Source organism: Chelonia mydas, chromosome 10 (genome assembly GCF_015237465.2).
Source record: "Chelonia mydas isolate rCheMyd1 chromosome 10, rCheMyd1.pri.v2, whole genome shotgun sequence".
NCBI lineage: Eukaryota > Metazoa > Chordata > Testudines > Cheloniidae > Chelonia > Chelonia mydas.
The window spans coordinates 39,191,839-39,208,568 of record NC_051250.2 but is presented as its reverse complement, the minus strand read 5'-3'; the positions used below and the strand labels follow the sequence as shown (position 1 = coordinate 39,208,568).

The following is a 16,730-nucleotide window of genomic DNA, read 5'->3' as shown; positions in this document are numbered from 1 at the left end:
ACCCACAACCCAATTCTGTTGTGGTGGATGCAGCGACCTAGAGAACAAAACAGCCACATTACCGGCCCACTCCGCAGGACAAGGACCTCAAACGGTTTGACCTCCTGCACCGCAAGGTTTATACCTCTTCTACTCTACAATTTAGAATTAGATTTGCACCCTCCTTGCAAGCTATGACCATGACAACTATAACAAGCTCTTTGATTTGCTTCCCATATGCTGGAGGACAGGAGAGTGGACTTCAAGTGAGTCCTCGTCGAAGGTCAGTTGGTGTCTAGGATGGCACTACAAGCGTCCATGGACATGGCTGATTCAGCAGCCTGCACCACTGCAGTGGTGATGTGCCGCTCTTCCTGGCTCTCAGCATCCGGTATCTCCAAAGATTTGCAGTCCAAAGTGGAAGATCTCCCCTTTGACAAAGATAAACACTGTTTTGTTTTTTTAAAAAAAACAGTGAAGTCCTTCACACTATGAAAGACTCTAGAGCCACTTTGCGCACATTGGGCATATACCCATCCATCCGCAGGAGACCACAGTATCAACCTTATCAGAGGCCCAGTGCACAACAATATCACCGACCCCAGTCCAGACTCTATGACGCTGGGAAAAACCGCAACAGACCTCGTAGGCACAGGCAAAACCAGGTGCAACCAACTACTTTCCACCATCGGGTAACAAACAATTTTGAAGTGCTGCTCGGGGTCTGCACCACCATCCCTTGACTCCGCTGCCTATTTGCCCATTTGGCTACCGCCTCCAGGCTTTCCACCATGTCTGGCAACAGATCACGCAGGACCGCTGGGTCCTGGAAATAGCTCAGTCAGAGCTCCATCCCTTTCCTACCTTCCCTGCCCACCCTTTTCCCTTCCCCGTCCCTCTTCGGGACCCCTCTCACAAGCACCTTCTCTGCGTGGAGGTGGCTCATCTTCTTCACCTAGGTGCAGTCGAACATGTACCGACACAACATCGGGGAAAAGGATTCTACTCCCACTACTTTCTAACCCAAAAGAAAGGTGGGGGTTGGAGACCTATGCCGACTGAACAAGTTCGTACATGTACAAAAATTCAAGATGGTCACATTGGACACAAATAATACCTGCGCTGGAATAAGGGCACTGGTTCACAGCCCTCACCCTACAAGACGCCTGTTTCCATATATCCATTCATCCAACCCAGCAGACGTAGTTTCTGCATAACACTGACTCTGCCACTGAATGTATTGGCTTCCTTACATTGGTGGACAAAACCAGAGAACCTGTGCACAGGTGTTCCCTTCCATCCACTCTCCCCAGTACTTATGCTGTCCACGGATGCTTCCCAGATAGATTGCGGAGCTCACTTAGGCGACCACAAGGCACATGGCCGCTGGTCCCTATCAGAGACACGTCTGCACATCAATCTCCTAGAACTCAGAGCCGTCAGGCAGGGAGGAGCACAGTCTCACTCCCTATGCACAGCAGCCATGGAATTGGTGCATACAACACCACATAAAAGTCACTGCTTCCTACCTGCCCGCGTGTTACAACACTACCGCCGACACACTCAGCAGACACTTCTCTGAGGAACACGAATATTGCGACAGCTCTCCTCCCACTGGGGCACTCCATTGATAGACCTGTTTGCCACTCCTCAAAACTGCAAATGCCATCTATTTTGCTCCAGAGCGGGACTCAGAAATGCATCTCTAGGGGATGCGTTCCTCATTCCATGGAACAACTTCCTCATGTACGCTTTTCCACCGATTCCACTCTTATGTAGGGTTCTACGCAACATCACAGAGAACAAGGCCCGAGTCATACTTATTGCCCCAGCCTGGCCCAAGCAGACATGGAATCCTTACCTGCTACACAGGTCCATCTGTCCTCCCCGGGCTCTCCACGACAGACCAGATCTCCTCTCCCAGAACTGCTGTCGGCTTCTTCATCCGCAGCTCTGGAAACTCCATCTGACGGCTTGGTTCCTTCATGGTTTCAATCCCACAAATTAGCCTGCTTGGAACAGGTCCAACACGTCCTCCTGCACAGTAGAAGGGACTCCACTCCTAAGACTTCCCTGCAAAAGTGGAAACGCTTCTCCATCTGGTGCTTCCACAGATGCCTAATACTCCAGACTGAAACCCTCCCTGACATCTTAGACTATCTTTTCGAACTAAAACAGGACGGGCTTTCTCTCAGTTCTATCAGAGTACACCTCGCGGCCCTTACCACCTTCCATGACAGTCTGGATGGCTATTCACTTTCCCCCACCCCACCATGAAATGCTTCCTCACGGGCCTGCAAAATCTCTACCCTGAGATTCATTCACCAGTAGCCTCCTGGAGTCTCAACCTAGTTCTCCGCGCTCTTATGCAACCCCCTTTCGAGTCCCTGGCCACCTCATCCCTGCTCCACATGTCCATGAAAGTGGCTTTCTTGGTTGCCATAATGTCAACAAGAAGGGTTGGTGAAATAAGCGCCCTGATGGCCTACCCTCCCTACACCATTTTCTCTAAACACAAGCTTACTAGACGAACCTGCTCCAAATTCCTCCCCAAGGTGGTGTCTACCTTCCACCTTAACCAGTCAATACACTTACCTGTATTCCATCCCAAGCCTCACACGACTCCACAGGAAACTGCATTACATACCCTCGATGTCCGACAGGCTCTTGCATTATATCTTGACAGAATGAAACAATTTTGTGAATCCCCTAGGCTATTTGTTTCTACAACCAAGAGATCAAAGGGTGATGCTATCTCTAAGCAAAGACGCTCCAAGTGGATCTTGGTCTGCATCAGATCCTGCTATCAGACCCAGATTGTTCAACCACCAGAGGAGGATGTTAGGACTCATTTTACTAGAGCAATGTCAACATCCATTGCCTTCCTGCACAACGTACCTGTTACAGACATATGCAAGGCGGCCACGTGGACATCTGACCACACATTTGCCAAACATTATGCTATCACACGAGATACCACGGCAGACATCATAGTTGGCCATATGGTACTGTCTACCGTTGTCCCTCACACATCTCCAAAATCCCACCAACCATAGTGGGTACTGCTTCACATTCACCTAAAGTGGAGCACGCACAGGGACAGCACTTGAAGAAGAAGAGAAAGTTACTCACCTTGCAGTAACTGAGGTTCTTCGAGATGTGTGTCCCTGTGGGTGCTCCACTCCTGCTCTCCTCCCCTCTACTTTGGAGTACTAGTATGATTTCTCCATGGTAGAGAAGGAACAGAGGAGGGTGCAGGACGCAAGCACTCAGGAAGATTCCAATGAGACGGGACATACCAACTGAGCGTGTGCATCCTGACGAGGCACTGCTACCGAAGATCTCCAATCAACGGCACTGGGACACACTGTCACCTGGAGCGGAGCACCCACAGGGGGACATCTTGAAGAACCTCAGTTACTGCAAGGTGAGTAACTGTCTCTTTCCCCTTTCTGTGCCTCAGTTTCCCCATCTGTAAAATGGCGATAATGCTCCTGACCTCCTCTGTAAAGAGCTTTGAGATCTATTGATGAAAAGCATCACATAGGAGCTAGGTATTCTAATGCTATTGACTTCAATGGGGCCAGAATATCACCCATAGGATTAAGGCCTGCAGAGACCATTAGATCATCTCATCTGACCTCCTGCATAGCCTAAGACAGAGCATTCCACCCCATGATCATGACTTGTGCTTCTCTTCGTGTAATTGAGGCAAGGGCAAGTTGGGACCTGTGCCAGCCTGTTATTCCCGACCCCTCCAGGGCTGCTTGCAGCAGCATGCGCCCACCCCCTCCCAGTTGAACAGGTACAAAGGCATATCTGCCCCCTTGGTTCAGCCAATCACCATTTAGCCCTGTGCCTGGTAGTTTCTCACTATGACTCTAGCCAAGTCTATAGTGGTCGCTCCCCTATAGGGATGGTGAAACGTCTAGTGATGCAGGATGAAGGCGAGTCAAACAATCAGCGGGGACAAGGGATGATCGAGGGACTACAGGAGCACTCAAGGAAGTCAAGCCCCTTGTGGAGAAGCTAAATGAATTCTTTGCATCAGACTTCAATGCAAAGGATGTGACCTCACACACAGCAGCATTCTTTTTAGATTACCAATCTGAGGAACTGTTCCAGATTTGGATATTGGAGGTGTCTTTGGAACAAATTTTTTAATTTACCAGTAATAAATCACTGGGATCAGATGGTAATCACTCAACAGTTCTGAAGGAACTCAGATATGAAATTGTGGAACTTCTAACTGTGGTATGTAACCTAATGCTTAAATCAGCCTCTGTACCAGATTACTGGAGGATTGCTAATGTAACACTGATTTTTTTTTTTAAAAGGGTCCAGAGGCGATCCTAGCAATTACAGGCTTGTAAGCCTAACTTCAGTACCAGGCAAACTGAAACTATAGTAAAGCAGAGAATTATCAGACACATAGAATCATAGAATATTAGGGTTGGAAGAGACCTCAGGAGGTCCTCTACTCCAATCCTCTGCTCAAAGCGGAACCAACCCCAACTAAATCATCCCAGCCAAAAACCTCTAAGGATGGAGATTCCACCACCTCCCTAGATAACCCATTCCAGTAACCCATTCCAGTGCTTCACCACCCTCCTAGTGAAATAGTGTTTCCTAATATCCAATCTAGACCTCCCCCACTGCAACTTGAAACCATTGCTTCTTGTTCTGTCATCTGCCACCACTGAGAACAGCCTAGCTCCATCCTCTTTGGAACCCCCCTTCAGGTAGTTGAAGGCTGCTATCAAATCCCCCCTCACTCTTCTGTTCTGCAGACTAAATGACCCCAGTTCCCTCAGCCTCTCCTCATAAGTCGTGTGCCCCGGCCCCCTAATCATTTTCATTGCTCTCCACTGAACTCTCTCCAATTTGTCCACATCCCTTGTGTAGTGGGAGGACCAAAATTGGACACAATACTCCAGGTATGGCCTCACCAGTGCCGAATAGAGGGGAATAATCACTTCCCTCGATTTGCTGGCAATGCTCCTACTAATACAGCCCAATATGCTGTTGGCCTTCTTGGCAACGAGGGCACACTGCTGACTCATATCCAGCTTCTCATCCACTATAATCCCCAGGTCCTTTTCTGTAGAACTGCTGCTTAGTCAGTCGGTCCCCAGCCTGTTGTGGTGCATGGGATTCTTCCTTCCTAAGTACAGGACTCTGCACTTGTCCTTGTTGAACCTCATCAGATTTCTTTTGGCCCAATCCTCCAATTTGTCTTGGTCACTCTGGACCCTATCCCTACCCTCCAGTGTATCTACCTCTCCCCCTATCTTAGTGTCATCTGCGGACTTGCTGAGGGTGCAATTAATCCCATCACCCAGATCATTTATAAAGATGTTGAACGAAACCAGCCTCAAGACCTACCCCTGGGGCACTCTGCTTGATACCGCCTGCCAACTAGACAACGAGCCGTTGGTCACTACCTGTTGAGCCCGACAATCTAGTCAGCTTTCTGTCCACCTTACAGTCCATTCATCCAATCCATACTTTAACTTGCTGGCAAGAATATTGTGGGAGACCGTATCAAAAGCTTTGCTAAAGTCAAGATATATCACATCCACTGCTTTCCCCATATCCACGGAGCCAGTTGTCTCGTCATAGAAGGCAATCAGGTTGGTCAGGCATGACTTGTCCTTGGTGAATCCATGTTGACTGTTCCTGCTCACCTTCCTCTCCTCCAAGTGCTTCAAAATGGATTCCTTGAGGACCTGCTCCATGATTTTTCCAGGGACTGAGGTGAGACTGACTGGCCTGTAGTTCCCTGGGTTCTCTTTCTTCCCTTTTTTAAATATGGGCACTATATTTGCCTTTTTCCAATTGTCTGGAACCTCCCCGATCATCCTGAATTTTCAGAGATAATGGCCAATGGCTCTGCAGTCACATCAGCCAACTCCCTCAGCACCCTTGGATGCATTGGATCTGGACTCATGGACTTGTGCACATCCAGTTTTTCTAAATCGTCCTTAACCTGTTCTTTCACCACTGAGAGCTGCTCAGCTCCTCCCCGTACTGTGTTGCCCAGTCTGGGAGCTGAGCTTGTCTGTGAAGACCAAGGCAAGTACTTCAGCTTTTTCCACATCATCTGTCACTATGTTGCCGCCCCCATTCAGTAAGGCTTTCACACTTTCCCTGAGCTTCTTCTTGTTGCTAACATACCTGTAGAAACCCTTCTTGTTACCCTTCACATACATGAACACATATGTCAACCTGGAATGTAAAGGGAAATCATACCTCACCATTATTAGAATTCCTTGAGTGTGCCAACAAGCATGTGGACAAAGGTAATCTAGCTGATATAGTGTACTTGGACTTTCAGAAAGCCTTGGACAAAGTCCCAGACCTAAGTCTCTTAAGAAAAGTAAACAGTCATGGGATAAGAGGGAAAGTCCTCTCATGGATCAGCAACTGGTTAAATGAGACAACAAAGGGTAGACTAAATGGTCAGTTTCAGGGGAGAGGTACATAGTGGGAGTTCCCCCAAGGATCTGTACTAGGACTAATGCTGTTCAACATATTTATAAATGATCTGGAAAAAGGGGTAAGCAGTGAAGTGGCAAAATTTTCAGACAATACAAAATTACTCAAGACAGTTAAATCCAAAGCTGACTGTGAAGTTACAAAGGGGTCTCACAAAGCTGGGTGACTGGGCAACAAAATGGCAGATGAAATTCAATGTTGATTAATGCAAAGTATTGTACATTGGAAAACATTGTCCCAACTGTACATACAAAATATGGGGACCTAAATTAGCAGTTTCCACTCAAGAAAGAGATCTTGGGGTCATTCCCCAGATCTTGGGGAAAACATTTGCTCAATGTGCAGCAGCAGTCAAAAAAGCTAACAGGCTGTTAGGAACCATTAGGAAAGGGATAGATAAGACAGAAAATATCATAATGCGACTACATAAATCCATCTTGCTTGGAATACTGCATGAAGATCTGGTCACCCATCTCAAAACAAGATTAAGAGGTATGGAACAGCTTCCGTATGAGGAGAGATTAAAAAGACTGGGAGTGGTCGCCTTAGAAAAGAGACGACTAAAGCGGGATATGATCGAGGGCTATAAAATCATGAATGGTGTGGAGAAAGTGAATAAGGAAATGTTACTCTTTCACATAACATAAGAACCTGGGGTCACCCAATGAGATTAACAGGCAGCAGGTTTAACTCAGCTCAGGACTCGAGAGCAACACCCGGTTCCCATGCTTACTGGCAACATCCAGGAGGCGCACCTGGGCATGGTAAGTTTCCTGCTGATTATGGAACATTGCGTTCTGGCTGACCTATGAACCTCCCTCCCTGATCGGGACCTGAGCTCAGGGGGAGGAGCCCAGTGGTCGGCAGAGCAATTGGACCAAAAGGTACAGCAGATGGCTGGGAGAAAAGTCAGAGCTATGCTGATTCACACCAGCACGTTGTATCTATTTGATTGCCTCCCTGTAAGACTCTGCCTTCTTGGCCTGTAATCTCTTCGGGGCAGGGATTGTGTCTCCCTAAATCAATGCCCAGCATAAGGGAACCTGCCCCTGGTATGATGGAGGTATTTTTCTCCTCCCTGGCGGTTATCAGGGTCTCTGCCCCTTATGCCACCTGCTGGAGGCATCCCCCAGGACCCTGTTAAGCAAGAGTTAAAATTCAGTTATCAGCTGAAACAAAAACCCACGTAACTAACAAGCAGGAACACCGGAAGCCCAAGGACACTGACAACTGTAAACACTTGATAAACGTATATGGTCAAATGTCCGCCCAGTAACTCGGCTCTTAGAACAGAACAAACCCTCCCTTCACAGCCCTCCGGATATCTGTAAACACTCACTCCCACCCCACCCATTCGCCTTAAGGTAGTCATGAATAATTGATGTAATCAAAACAGTTTGATGCTTATGTTCTGTTCCTGTCACTGTCATGTTAAGTGCATTCTCTGTCTCTAAAACAATGTTTGTCTCTGTAAGAAAAAGATAAATGCAAATGAAGTGATAAAAGAAAGGTATATAATTGGTCACTGTAACCCAGAGGTGGGCAAACTCCGGCCCACGGGCCCGTCCTGCCCAGCTCCTGGCCCGGGATGCTAGCCCCCGGCCCCTCCCCCACTGTCCCTCCTCCCCCGTAGCGACACCGCCGCACGGGCAGCGCTCTGGGCAGCGGGGCTGTGCGCTCATGCAGGGCAACTTGACAGCATGTCTGGCTCCGGCACGGCTCCCAAACATGCTGCTCTGAGTGGCATGGTAAGGGGGCCGGGGGTTTGGATGAGGGGCAGGGGGTTCTGGGGGGCAGTCAGGGAGTAGGTGGTAGGGTTCCGGGCGGGGGCGATTAGAGGCAGGGGGTCCCAGGAGAGGGCGGTTGGATAGGGCAGAGGTTCTGGTCGGGGAGGCAGTCAGGGGACGGGGAGTGGCAGGAGGTTAGATAGGGGGTGGAGTCCCATGGGGCGGTTAGGGGTGGGAGTCCTGGGGACAAGGAGTGGGTGGGGGCCAGGCTTTTTGGGGAGGCACAGCCTTCCCTACCTGGCCCTCCATACAGTTTCGCACCCCGATGTGGCCCTCGGGCCAAAAAGTTTGCCCACCCCTGCTGTAATCCCACACCTTTGAAGCTGTTTGTCAGTCTTCCTGGTATCATAAATAAATCCCCTTCAGTATTGTCTGTGCCTGCCTGATTCTTGGCGAAAAGAATCTCTTTGCTTCACAGTTTGGCGCAACGAGCAGGGTGTGATCGGGAATCCTCGGAGAGTTTCTCACAACCAGGAATAGAGGTGAGTACCCTTTTACTTACTACCTCTAGCGCACACCTTTGTTTGGGACTCCCTGAGACACCTCTTAACACCCCTTCTTAATATGAACCACATATAGGATGCACAGGCAAGTGGACTGAATGGGACGGTGTTTGTGGCCAAGGTTTTTGGGGTGCAGGGATCGCTGGAGGTGAAGGCTGCACTGCCAGGGTTTTTGGGGTGCAGGGATCGCTGGAGGTGAAGGCTGCACTGCCAGGGTTTTTGGGGTGCAGGGATCACTGGAGGTGAAGGCTGCATCACCAGGTACTGAGCATCAGAGGGTGTGCTGCAGTAGACTGAGTACAAGAATGTGCTCAGTCAGTCTCCCCTGAAGCACCGCTTAAGTGGGTTTCAGGAAGCTGGGATAAAATGTTGTATGAGTTGCCCCAGTATGCATCCACAATAACGTCTATGGGAAGGGGACTCGCTGGCATGCCCCAGGGTGCACCAATGATATCCTCTACAGGAGGGAGACTCATTGACTGGCCTCGGGGAACATCAATGATGCCTTCTATGGGAGGGAGACTCAGATTTTATAAAAGGAAAACATGAAAAGGTTCAAAAGCGATGGCAAAAGATGAATGGAATGAGGGTATGAGTGTGAAAGATAGCATGTTGTGGTGGTCTGGTCAGACAAAAGGAAAGTTAGAGAAAGGAATCGTAATACTGTACTATGAATATGAAAGGAAGTTACGGGAATTGGTAACACTCCAAAACCCTTACATCAGAGCTGAACCAAAAAACAGATTTAAACCACATATTAAGTAAGCTTCAAGCAGAAAACAATACTCTGAAAGCAAAAATAAAAGAAAGCCGCTCCTCTGCACGCTGTATTTCTGCTAGCACACAACAGAAGGGTAATTTTACTGACCCTGATTCAAGCAGAGATACTGATAAAGACCAAAACTAAATTAATTGGAAACACCTTGAAAAACAAATCCAAGATTGGAACCTGACACACACAGGGGAAAATTGGGATAATTGGCCTCCTCCCCCTCCTCCTAACCCAGACTTAAGTGCCAGCACTCCCCTAACCCCTCTCCAAGCAACCACGTGATGGTCAGAGCCAGCAGGTAACAGAAAGACTCAAATCTGGTATTCTGGAAAAAAATAAGTCAGATGATTACCACCTATACATTACATCCCAGGGATCTTCATATCCTAACTAAGGCTAAATGCCTTGACCTTTCATGGGTCAAGAACCCCTCAGAAGAGCACCGGAACAGAACTTAGGCCTCCATCAAATTTGAATCAGAAAGTGATTTGACTCCTGCCTGCACTGATTTTAAGGAAGCCGTCAAAAACGCCTTGGGGAACGGAGCCGGTATTTGGGGACTACTAGTGGGATGCGTACAGGGCAAGGACGAACCTGCTGCTCAATATTGTGAGCAAAAATGGGAAATGTATTCAAGTAATACAGGCATAGCCGATCCAAAGAAAACTAATCAGGTGTTTCTAAAAATGTTAAAGGAAGGTTTTAACTCCCACCAGCAAATAGCCCTTAACTTGGGAGTGAATCCAGGCTCTGATTATGAATCCATCTGTATGTGGGCTTCTGAATGCAAAGTCAGACAAGCTAAAGATATAAAGAGCCAGGCTACTTGTGTTTCTGTGGTAACAGCAAAAAGTAATGTAACCTGTTATAATTGTCATACCCAAAATAACTGCAGGCACAAGGCCCAAAAACCTAGTCAGGGACAGAATCATGGCCAATTGAATCCCCGCAGTACCTCACTGCCCTTTCAATCTGGTCCTGGTCCCGTCCCCACAGCCCCCCCTACCTTAAGTGTTTTGTATGTGGGGAGACTGGACATTGGGCAGCTGGATGCCCAAGCCGAGTAGCTCTGGGCAACTGGCCCCAACCGGTATCTCAACCAGCTGTCAGCCCTTACTCACACCTAAGCAAATAGGAAATGGCCAGGCTTTTAAATTCCATGACCCGCTAGGATCCAGCAGCCCCCCCTTGCTCGTCAGTACTGCTGATGCAGATATAAATCCCTCGAGTATGCATGGGGATTTATGCACAGCATGGATAAGGGGCCAGCCACGCACAATTCTCGTGGACACGGGAACATCTGTTTCCATTACTGACCTCCCCCTCCCCACCACTAAACAATATATTACTATTTCAGGGGTAGGAGGTGCACAACTCACAGCTTATAAAAGCTACCCTGTTCTTTTAGAATCTAATCTATTCTTCTGGACTCAGTCTTTTTATGTAGCTCCAAATGCAGAGGGGGCTATTTTGGGCATGGACGCCGTCTGCAATCTTGCAGCGACTCTTAACCTTGCTCAGAGTACAGTTACCTTTACTGATAAACTTATGCATACTCATACCATTCCTCTCCATAATGATAGATTTCTCTCTTCTGTTGCAGCTGTCAAATCCGTGGCTCTCCCTTGGGATACCTCTAACTCTTTTCAAAAATTATGTTCCAGGTTTCCCTCTGTTTGGGCAGAGAATGAGCTGTCTTGCAGTTTGGTGCCTGCTCATCTCTGCCCAACTATCCAGGTTACCAGTCAACTCCCTCCACCTACCAAGCAATACCCTCTCAAACCTGAGGCCATGGACACAGTAGGTGACATTATTCACTCTTTACTTCAACAAGGCATACTTGTTCCTTGTGGAAGTGCACCCTCTTAAACCCACACATTATTAGTGCACACTTTAATCTTCTTAATCCTGCTACTTTGATGCCGACTACAGGGGAACCTCATCAGTGCCCTCTTTCTGAGGGTACTATTGTTAAGGAGCCAACTGGGTAGCACAACTACCTGCTGCCCTTCTTTTCATGAGGGCAACCCCTAACGCTAGTACAGAAGTTTCACCCTTCAAACTCATTACTGGAATGACTATGTCATTGTGGGAAGGATGTGTAGTCCCGGCTCCCCTCCCCCGATCTCTGACTCTGCATGGGAATATATCAAATGCCTAAATGAAGTCTTGCACCCCCTAAGACTAACGGTCCAAGACTGACAAGAAGCCCAGAGACCCCCACCTGGACGGACGTACAGGAGGGAAATCAGGTTGTTAGGATATAGATATTCAGGCCTGTCTGCAAAGGCGTAGACTCTAAGAATTTCGGTGTATTCTTATCACTTGGCTAGTTCTAGAGGTATAAAAGAAAGAATCAAAATCAATGTCTGCCGGTGTAAGGGCCTTCTCTTACTGTGACAGTCTGAGCCCCTGTTCTTAGGCTAAGGCGTTTGGCTAAGCAGCAGAGGCAGCCATAAGCTGGGAAGTGACCGGTCACATCCTCACATTCCAACCTAGTCACATTGAAATAAGGTGCTATTGGGCTGTTAGGAATACAGTCCTGCCCTGATAGTGCCTATCACCTCCAGAGAAAGGGAAGTGCCTAGAAGATGTAAAAGGAAACTTAGTTTGATAGCATCCTGTCTGGCAAGAACTCACTTATCAATAGCTGGGATGTGAAATCCTCATTTCTGTGTTTGTTCTATCACTGTAGTCCCCATTTCCCCATTGTTTGTCTGGATAATCTCTGTCTGGTTCTGTGATTGTTCCTGTCTGCTGTATAATTAATTTTGTTGGGTGTAAACTAATTAAGGTGGTGGTATATAATTGGTTAAATAATCATGTTACAATATGTTAGGATTGGTTACTTACATATCAGTAAAATGATTGGTTAAGGTATCGCTAAGCAGAACTCAGGTTTTACTAAATAGTCTACAGTCAATCAGGAAGTGAAGGGGGGGAAATGGGAACAGGGAATGGGGGTGGGGAACTGGATTCGTGTTTTGCTAAGGCGGGGAATGGGAACAGGGAAAGGGGGTGGGGAAATTGGAATCATGTTTTGCTAAGGGGGGGGGAATGGGAACAGGGACACAGGTAAGGCTCTGTGGTGTCAGAGCTAGGAAGGGGGACACTAAGGAAGGAAACTGGAATCATGCTTGCTGGAAGTTCACCCCAATAAACATGGAATTGTTTGCACCTTTGGACTTTGGGTATTGTTGCTCTCTGTTCATGCGAGAAGGATCAGGGAAGTAAGTGGGTGAAGGAATAAGCCCCCTAATACAGGTTGTGGTAAGAGCGTACAACCCTGGGGTACTTCAGCCAAAGTACTCCGGCCCATGTATGGTATTGGCCCATACAGACACCTCCGTGAAGGTGCAGGGAATCCCAACTTGGGTTCATAAAACTAGAATTAAAATGTATAAATAAATTCATTTTGTTTCCTCCTAGGTAACAAATGTGGCTCCCCACGTTAATCCTCTTGGTAAATATACCTGATGCAGCCTCCTGTGACCCGCCTTTGGTCAGTGTCACATGAAACACCTGCTTCAAGCTGGCCAGTACGTGCAACTCCCTACAGGAGGCAGCGGCAAATGCGTAAAGAAACCAGACACTTGGCTTACTCCCAGACCAAATTACCTGGGACCTATCATGGTTACAGCGCGCCTCCAAAAACATCCAGGCACCAAGGTCCCAATCCGACTACCACAGCCCGGGAGCAATCTTCAGCTCCCTCCCTGCATCTTACTGGATCTGGACAGTAACTGGGTATTTAGCTTCAGGGGATGTGGGCACACACATATAGGACCCCCAATTTCAGGATGCGAGATCACAGAATGTTGGGAAAAGGACCAAAGGACAGAGTGTCAATTTAAGGATACCCCCTTAGAACAAACGAACTATTCTATTTCCAGGGCCTCAGATGGATCAGTTGAGATTCATAACATTTATGAGGCCGCTAATGGATTGGGAGAGTATAGGTGTGAATGTGTGTGGGAGAGTTGGGCAGTTTTCATTAACCTAACAGTGTCTGTAGATGCGGGATGGACGGATGTTCCTCCTCTGCTGTGGGAACCTGGGATGGAGGGACATTATTGTCAGGAACACTGTGTATACTCAGTTAAATGTTTACATTGTACTGATATACGATGTTATAAGCTGACCACTTGTGGATACTCCCCGCCTACTATCTGTCCGGCACTGTACCCTAGCCCACCGGAGAGCATTATTCAAGTAGGCCCCAAAAAAACACTTTTGCATGATGCCCTTATGGTCTCTGTTCAGGTTAAATACGATTTGTCCAATTTTTTGGCACCCTTGCGAAATGTGTGCTCAGACCACCCCAGCTCCCTGCAATGGCTGCAGGACCAGCTACAGTTTCTAATGCACCAGTATGTTGTTCGGGCCTGCACAGCCAAAAGACAAAAACGTAGCATCTTAAGTGATATTGGAGGATTCTTTGGAAGCACCAATTCTATACTAAATATGCTTAACCTAAACTCTGAAAGGTCATACAATTCTTGGGTCAAATGCCAAACCACCCAAGCCCTTAGACATCCGAACACAGGTTTATCCTATGCTCTGACTGCAATTGATGTAGCAATAGAGGATTTTTACCAAATCATTGAAAAGACCTCAGACGCTATAGTCAACCTGGCCAAGTCACAAGCTAAGGCCATGCTTGTGATATACTAACTTGTGATCTATTTAATATTGCAAGAGAAGACATGCTAGATGTATGCCTGCGTTTCCCCCCTTCCCATACCCTTTCTTCCCCTACCCTTGCCTGCACTGCAAGGGTTTCCACTCAATTGATAGTGGCCTCTTTACTTCCTCCAGACTCATCCTTCTCCTTTAATTTCCTCCTTGCATATCCCTCTGTTATTCCTACTCATGTCTTTCCTTCTTCTTTCCGTTTCAAGTCTATCGATATGTAACTAACAATACGGTGTACAGAGTAGGACTGTCTGGATATCTGGCACCATCCCCCCACAATACCCCACTAATGACAACATCAGACTGCTGCACAGAGACGGATAGCTATATTGTGTGTTCTACTCTCCATCCTTTAACTCTGTCCACTTCTATCCTTGTGGATGTCCTTCCTCTTATAGATACTGAAGCTGCTGTGCAAGTATCCACCACTCAGTGGTGTTTTATCACTGCTGCATCCAACTACATGTACGGACCACTGCAGTGCCAGGCAAACGCTTCCATGTGCCTGTAAATTACTAACTTATTTACCCTAGTTGATGTGCACCTCCCCGGCCGTGTGTTCACTGGAATGACAATGGCTCCTTGGTGGTATAACAACCTATACCTGGACAACACACCAGTTCAACTGGCCAAGGAGCTACTACTCAGAGTGGTCCTGGCTGCTCCTTCTGCGTCTACCACTGTTCATGACAGCACCACTAAAGGCCGCATCAAAGTTCAACTCTCCAGTCAAACCATCACTTGACTGGAAAATCTTGTTCGTAACGCAGCCTACAACCCCCTCTCCTGGTAGACTGTTGTACAAATAGCATGTACTATTGTACTGCCGCTGCTGCTTCTATTTTTGTGTTACTAACCTCTAGTGTCATGTGTGGATATTTCAGACATATGCTTAAAAATCTCACTATGCTTCCTATCTCTGCCCCCTTCCCCCAACTCCCCTCTCCTACCTCCCTTAGGAAATCCTAAGACCAATTATGTATACCAAAGCATTTAAGCATTGACTACATCTCATCTAGGAGTTCGATTTGTCAAACAGGAGGGAACTGTTAGGCAAGAGTTAAAAAATTCAGTTAGCAGCTGAAACAAAAACCCACGTAACTAACAAGCAGGAACACCGGAAGCCCAGTCAAATGTCCGTCCAGGAAGTGGGCTCTTAGAACAGAACAAACCCTCCCTTCACAGGGATATCTATAAACACTCTGGATATCTGTAAACACTCACCCCCACCCCACCCCTTTGCCTTAAGGTAGTCATGAATAATTGATGTAATCAAAACAGTTTGATGCCTATGTTCTGTTCCTGTCACTGTCAGGTTAAGTGTGTTCTTTGTCTCTGAAACAATGTTTGTCTCTGTAAGAATAAGATAAATACAATTCAATTGATAAAAGAAAGGTATATAATTGGTCACTGTAATCCCACACCTTTGAAACTGTTTGTCAGTCTTCCTGGTTCTGTACATAACCCCCCTTCAGTATTTTCTGTGCCTGCCTGATTCTTGGGGAAAAGAATTTCTTTGCTTCACACACACCCCTGGGCCCCTCCAAAAATTGGACAAACCCAGCACTTCTGGTGGTCTCTTCAAGGCAGGGTGGGGTGCAAGTGTGGTGGAGGAAGCTCACCCAACTGCCTCGTGCTCAGAGTTTCTCCTGTGGGCTCGGAGAGGCTGGCACTCGGGCCCCAGATTCACTACAGCGCTCTGTAAAGTTCACAGGACAGAGAAGGGAGTGTCACTGGTTATAGCGCGGCAGTTTCTAGGTCGCAGTTTCTAGGTCCAGGAGCCCATTGTGCTACACAGTCACTGTACAAATGCAGCACAAAGACATGGCCACTGCCCCAAAGAGCTCATACTCAGTATTCTGACCATGTAAGGCTAGGCTGCCCTTCGCACTCACCCTGCGCTAGTGATCGTGGGAATAATGCTACTTCCCTCCTTTGCAAAGCACTCTACAGATGATCGCGCTAGCTGAGAGCTGGGTATGGTTATTCTGCAATGCCTCTCTTAGGTGACTGGTATCAGAGACTGACCTGAATAGAAGTAAATGGCTACTGACTGTACATCAAGTCACAGGCAACCATGGCTACGACTCACCCAAGCACAATACCTTAGGCTGAGGGAGAAATGGATCGCTAAATGTCAGCCAAAGAAAACAAAAGGGGACAAATTCATCCCTGCTGTAACCCCCCCTGAAGCCCTGAGAGCCACACAGCTAATACTTGGTCCAAGGTGTCATCCCACCTCAAACATGCCCTCTTTACTGACTTCACCTCTGAGCATGGAACAAGCAATGTAAGTCCCCTCTCCCTTCCCAGTACAACCAGCACAGGCAGCCCTCACCCGTGCTTTGGTAATCTCCAACTGTTGGCAAACCCCCTCTTAGAATCATAGAATATCAGGGTTGGAAGGGACCTCAGGAGGTCATCTAGTCCAACCCCCTGCTCAAAGCAGGACCAATCCCCAATCAAATCATCCCAGCCAAGGTTTTGTCAAGCCTG

General features: G+C 47.6%; 1 protein-coding gene across 1 annotated transcript in view; it reads left to right on the top strand.

Annotated features, from left to right (window-relative positions):
* Nucleotides 1–15,716, top strand: part of LOC102944212 (PML nuclear body scaffold) — a 76,863-nt gene extending 61,147 nt beyond the window's left edge. Inside the window, exon 11 of the transcript XR_006284119.1 lies at nt 12,969–15,716. The gene's annotated coding sequence lies outside the window, so the exon portion shown is untranslated. The remainder of the gene's footprint in view (nt 1–12,968) is intronic.
* The last annotated feature ends 1,014 nt before the right edge of the window (nt 15,717–16,730 follow it).